The sequence below is a fragment of the Gossypium raimondii genome, chromosome 8, assembly GCF_025698545.1.
Source record: "Gossypium raimondii isolate GPD5lz chromosome 8, ASM2569854v1, whole genome shotgun sequence".
NCBI lineage: Eukaryota > Viridiplantae > Streptophyta > Magnoliopsida > Malvales > Malvaceae > Gossypium > Gossypium raimondii.
The window spans coordinates 31,462,639-31,468,741 of record NC_068572.1 but is presented as its reverse complement, the minus strand read 5'-3'; the positions used below and the strand labels follow the sequence as shown (position 1 = coordinate 31,468,741).

General features: G+C 33.4%; 1 non-coding gene across 1 annotated transcript; it reads right to left on the bottom strand.

Annotated features, from left to right (window-relative positions):
* Positions 1-5,675: 5,675 nt before the first annotated feature.
* On the bottom strand, positions 5,676-5,782 carry LOC128032093 (small nucleolar RNA R71). The gene has a single exon (XR_008188223.1). It is a non-coding gene; the product is annotated as a small nucleolar RNA R71 (small nucleolar RNA).
* Positions 5,783-6,103: the final 321 nt, after the last annotated feature.

Sequence of the window (6,103 nt, the reverse complement as noted above, 5' to 3'; positions counted from 1 at the left end):
GCCATGAAGGACGTAGCCTGGCTCTAAATTACAGCATCATTTTTTGCCATATATTCCTTAAGCAAGGCTTCAATGGAGGTGGAAGATGATGCTTGACCCTATTAAATATTTTTCCTTAACATAGGATGATTATAACAAGGCGGTGCACTATTAGCATTCTGTCTCGCAACATTATTTAAATTCCAGGCACCTTGATTATTCCAACTAAAGTTTGGATGCTACTTCCACCCTGGATTGTAGGTGTTGGAATAAAGTTTATTATTCTAATTAAAAGTATTCATGTATATATAGATGCTAGATTTGATGGGCATTCATCAAACACATGGTCTTCACTGCTATAAACACACGATAGTTCGACTGATTTCATCTCCTGGATTGTTGATAACTCTTGAAATGAGTTATATTTTAGGCTTCTAACCTAAAGTATTTGTAATACCCCTAACCAACATCTGTCATCGGATTAGGGTCACAGGTATTACAGAACATTTAATTACAACATAAGCAGAGGAGCAAACTGACAGTTAACATCATATTATATAAGAAGCAGTACATACTAATTTAATATTTCCATATAATTATCTTGAATAACTGAGTGATGAGATATGCTATGCAATGCTAAACTTAGTCTTCCACTGTCTACACTCTTATCACTATTTATACACTCTTGAAAGTTAGAAGTTGGATACATAACAAGACTATTCCAATTATTAGCATCAAAGTATTGAACTATACTCCGATACCTTTGATGATATTAGTAGAATAACCTACTTCACCTAATTTAGGTTTGTTATTTCATTCAAAATCAGAGTAAAATACTGTTATAGTCCTTAATACGAGTTTAAGGGACCCTAAAAATAATCAAAAAAACAAGCAGGGGCTAATTTGAAAGAATTCAAAAAGTTCAGGGAAAATTTCAAAAAAACTTAGAAATAGGGGTCACATGGTCGTGTGGTATGCCCCAGGCTGTGTGGCTTTCAATGTTGGGACACACGGTCGTGTCCCAGCCCATGTCCCTACTTGTGTAATTCATTGACTTGAGACACACGGTCGTGTCCCAGCCTGTCTCTCTACTCTTATAACTCACTGACTTGGTTCACACAGTCGCGTCGCAATCTGTGTGAACCATGTCTCAAGACGTGTGTACCTAAATGCACCCTAAACCTCAAGTTTACCAAATCATGCTTACTTGGACACTAAGAAACCCAATTACAAGCCATTTAACCTATTCAAAACACAATTAAACATGCTTAAAACGTTCCTAAACATCCATATCAAGTGTCTAACCAATGTATCCTCATTGGTACCACATTTTATATTTGCAAACACATTAGTAAGGCATTAATCATCCAAACTCTCACTCATACTAATTTGCCATAATCAACCTAATGTTTTAGCTATTTAGGCTACCAAGCTTAAAACTAAAACACATGCAAAACATTAGCTTGACTATCATACCAAAACATAAATTTAACCACAACCATATGAACACTAAGTACCATTACACGTGGAACTCAAAATAACATCACATAAAGGCCTCTTAGGTATATGCCTTTACAAAATAAAACACCACCACACTTGATTCTCAAATTGTTGTTGGATGCTGAGTTGTCGATAAACTGAAAAGTACCTAACCTACGCACGGGAAACAAAACTGTACGCTAAGTATAACTCATTGGTATTTCTATAATCCGAACAATTTAAACTTGATATAAGTAATTAAAATTTAAGAATGCAACAAGAAATGTTATGAACTTATGTTTCAATTCAATAATAAAAAACTGTTCATTCTTTATTCACATCCACATGTCCTAGTACATGACAATGGCATTTCATATAGCATTCAATAATTTCAACTCATGCAATGGAATGATTCATCTCTTTGTTCAACACATGAATTCATTTCAATACTCATCCCATTTCATCATTTCATATTCCATTTCTCATTTCATATCCATTTCTCATCTTTGTCATCTCAATATCAACACATAAATATTATCATTTAATTTCCCTTATTAACAAGACTTAGACTCAGACAGATACACGGATCCAACCAAAACACCAATTTGGCACCCAGTGCCTCATCGGATAAATCTGAAGTAATAACTGCATCCAATGCTATATAAGTTGACACTAAGTGTCTCATTGGTTAAACCGAAGCAAATTGGCTCCTAGTGACTCATCAACTCAAAGTCGAAGAAATCCCTAAACTCTTCCTATCCTATGGTATGCCATCTATATCCGACTTAGCCTAAAACAGTTAATAGAGTTTCATTTCACTTTTAATAATCCAATGTTCCAATTTCACATATGTACATCATCACACATATTATATGTTAAATTTCTCAATACACATATTCATAAGAATACCACATTTCTCAATACACATAATTTGTTCATTGTAATCAACAATTGAGTCAATTCGGCCCAAGTACAAGAGTTCTTACCTTAATTACTTACCATATGCAAACAATTCAAAATGCAATAATTTGTAATTTAATTCAGATTATATAAACACAAACTGTATATCCCGAGCTACTCGACGTCAACCTTATTTTTCCCCTTCTTACTCGAGGATTCTGGAACGACATTTGCTACAGAATAAAATAATTAAAATAGATTAATAATACACAACTCAATTTTTATTAAGTTTCAATTTTTATACCACATTTTGCTAAATCTTCAATTTAGTCCCTAAACCAAGACTAAATTTAATCTCCACATTTAACCTCTAATTTTTATACTAATTTCACTCTAAGCTAAATTTAGCTCCATGTTTTCCAATTCTACCCCTTAATTTCAAATTTCTTTCAATTTAGTCCCTATTGCTCAAAATCAATAATTAACTTCACTATTTAGTTCTATTTCACTTCTAACTTTAAAAATCTATCAATTTAATCCCTAAAACTCTAGCTAGATAACAATGGTAACATCCTCAATCTTGAGTAACATTAAAAATTGTAACATGGGTCGGATAGCTCTAAGTATCGGGATTCCAAAAACATAAAAATTATAAGAAAATGGACTAAATTGACTAACCAATTGAATTTGAAAGGTTAAAAGTCTTTAGGTGTCGTGTGTTTCTATCTTCTCTTCTTCCCCAATTTTTTTCTTTGTTTTGCATTTTAAGAATAAAAGATAGGAAATGGTTTTTGTTTTGTTTTTAATGCACTAACTATTATTATATAACTTATATATATAATATACACATGTATAAACTATTAAAACATGACTGTCCACTTTAAATGAAACAAAGGTATAATTGCTTCTTTAGTCCCTTTAATTTATTTCATTCTATTATTCAACTTATAACTTTAATGCGATTTAGTCCTTGTACCTAAAGAACTCTTAATTTCATGAAAATTACTTAACCAAAATCAAATTCACCACTAAACTAACCTCGTAAATATTTATAAATATTTACGAGTTCATTTTACAAGAACAGAGCCCCGAATTTCACTTTCCATCACCCCTGACTATCGGGTCGTTACAATATTTACTTGTAATTAAGAAAATATGTTTGCATTTTAGACTTATTACAAGAGCATTACATACTAAAGCTTGGATTGTGTTATAACTATAAATTTATGTTACTTTTAATTGATGGAAAAGAGGTGTGGTAGTCTTTGGTAGTAAGTACAGATAGGATGAAAGAGGCAAGAAGAAGGAAAGAGAAAGAGGAAAAGAGAATGAAGGAAGTGAAACATTGCCGTAGCGAATAGTGGGATAGATTGCTAACAAAAATGCCATGGCAATTCCAAGAATATAACGCAACACTCATTCCACATCACTCTCAGTCAGTTGTACGTGTGCCAGATAAATCACCCTAGAAAATAGGAGCAAAATATGTGTTCTGAGAGGGATGGATCTACCGTATAAAGGAGGAGAGAGAAGAGAAGAAGAACACGTGGATTGTGAGGAGAAAAGAAAAGAAAGAGAACGGTTTCTCTCTGTGGAACAGAACCCTGTGGGAAAACTATATGGAAGATTTAGAAGAGAAGAAGAGGGTAGCAGCTAAAAAGAGGAGATCACAGATGTGACAAGGGGAAGAGAAATTTGCCTTGGGTTTTGCGTAAAATCTTGAGAAGAAGATGAAGTGTATAGAGAATTTCTTGGAGTTCTTCCTTTTTTTCTATTTTTCTTGGTTTTAATTTCTGTGATTCGTAAACTTGAAGAATGTTGATGAATTATTTAATTTTGGTTTTCATTGCCCAACCCATGAGCTAATTTTCTTTGGGCTGGAATTATTTGGGTTAATATTGAATTATTTGTAATGCCCATGAGATAATTTTGATTAAAGTCACTATTTCATTCGATATAATTTTGATTAAAGTCACTATTTCATTCGATTCTTGTTTATTTGGAATGCATGCATGCATGCTCTAGACATAGTTAACTACGTGTTATGTTCTTATATGGATTTGAATCTGAAAAGATTAAATACATCAAGTTATTAATCGATTGATGCAAATAAGCACTCGAAAGAATATTCACAGCACTCTAGGAATAGAAGATGTGATTTGTACAGGTGAAGAACGTTAGTGTGATTATCATTCGTGAGTCTTGTAGACATACACTGACTCCGAATAATAACTATAGTCTAACTCTCAAAAGAAGTAGGCTGCAGTGGTAATTCTATGGGCAATAGTTTAGTCAAAAATTTGCCATAGTATTATTATGTCATGAAAATATTTCCTTGAGTAATTCCAACCTTTATAATTCAACAGCAAAAATACTCTCTACTTGTTCTTTGTGAATTGCCACGAAATTTAGAATGTTTTGTCACTTATCAGTTGTAATTGATATTATTAGTTAATTCGTCAATTCCCTTCACCAATTTATACTTTGTTTCTTTTGCATAGCTTCATTAGTTAAATTTACAGTAATACTTACCAATACTAATCAATTTATGGTCCATGTGGAGATGATACTCACTCATCATTATATTATTTGAATTGGCGTGTACACTTTCACATTTGCATTACACATTTACACGCAACAAGTTTTTGGCTCCGTTGCCGGCGATCAACACTATTGGTGGAAAATTGATTTGTTATTATCTGTTTAATTTTTGTTAGTTTAGTTTGATTAGTTGTTTTAATTTTTAATTTTCAAGTCTGTGTTGGTGCATGCATAGAAATATTCTGGAGAATTCAAAATAATATTTCAATCTAGTGATCGAGAGAACCTTAAGGCGAAGGAATAGAGTGTTGTGAGAAAAGGAAAGAATTAGAAATGATCAAGTTGGAAAAGAGCCACTATATCAAGAAAGAAGGGATGTTGATATTGCTCAGATTGTAGGTGACAGAGATAGACCCATCAGAGAACATGTAGTGCCAATCTTAGATGATTTAAATCTAGGAATTGTGAGGCCGCATATTCAGGCTCAACATTTTGAATTAAAGCTGGTGATGTTTGAAATGCTACAAACAATGGGGAAATTTAGTGGGTTGCCTACTGAGGATCCAAGGTTGCACTTACGACTCTTTTTGGAAGTCTACAATTCATTTAAGCATCAAGGTGTTCCTGAAGATGCCCTGTGACTGAAGTTATTTCCTTACCCATTACGAGATGGTGCCAGAGCATGGTTAAATGCATTACTGTCAGATACGGTGGCATCATGGAATGAGCTGTGTCAGAGACTTCTGCTAAGATATAATCCTCTTAACATGAATGCTAAATTGAGGAATGACATTACATTGTTTAGAAAATCAGAAGATGAAACATTATATGAAGCATAGGAGCGGTTCAAGGAGCTACTGAAAAAATGCCCGATGCATGGTTTCCAGCATTGGATGCAAATGGAAATGTTTTACAATGGATTGAATGCTCATACAAGAGTGGTTGTTGACGCATCTACCAATGGAACTTTACTTGATAAATCATACAACGAGGCTTATGAAATTCTGGAAAGGATAGCAAATAACGATTGTCAATACCCCACTACCAGAGTTGGAACTGGCAGAAGAGTTGCAGGAGCAATAGAGCTTGATGCAATTACATCTCTAACAACTCAGGTACCATCCTTAAAAAATATGATTAAAAAACTAAAAAAGCCATCTACAAGGTGGGAAATGAAAGCAATAGAGTTAGCATGTGTTTACTA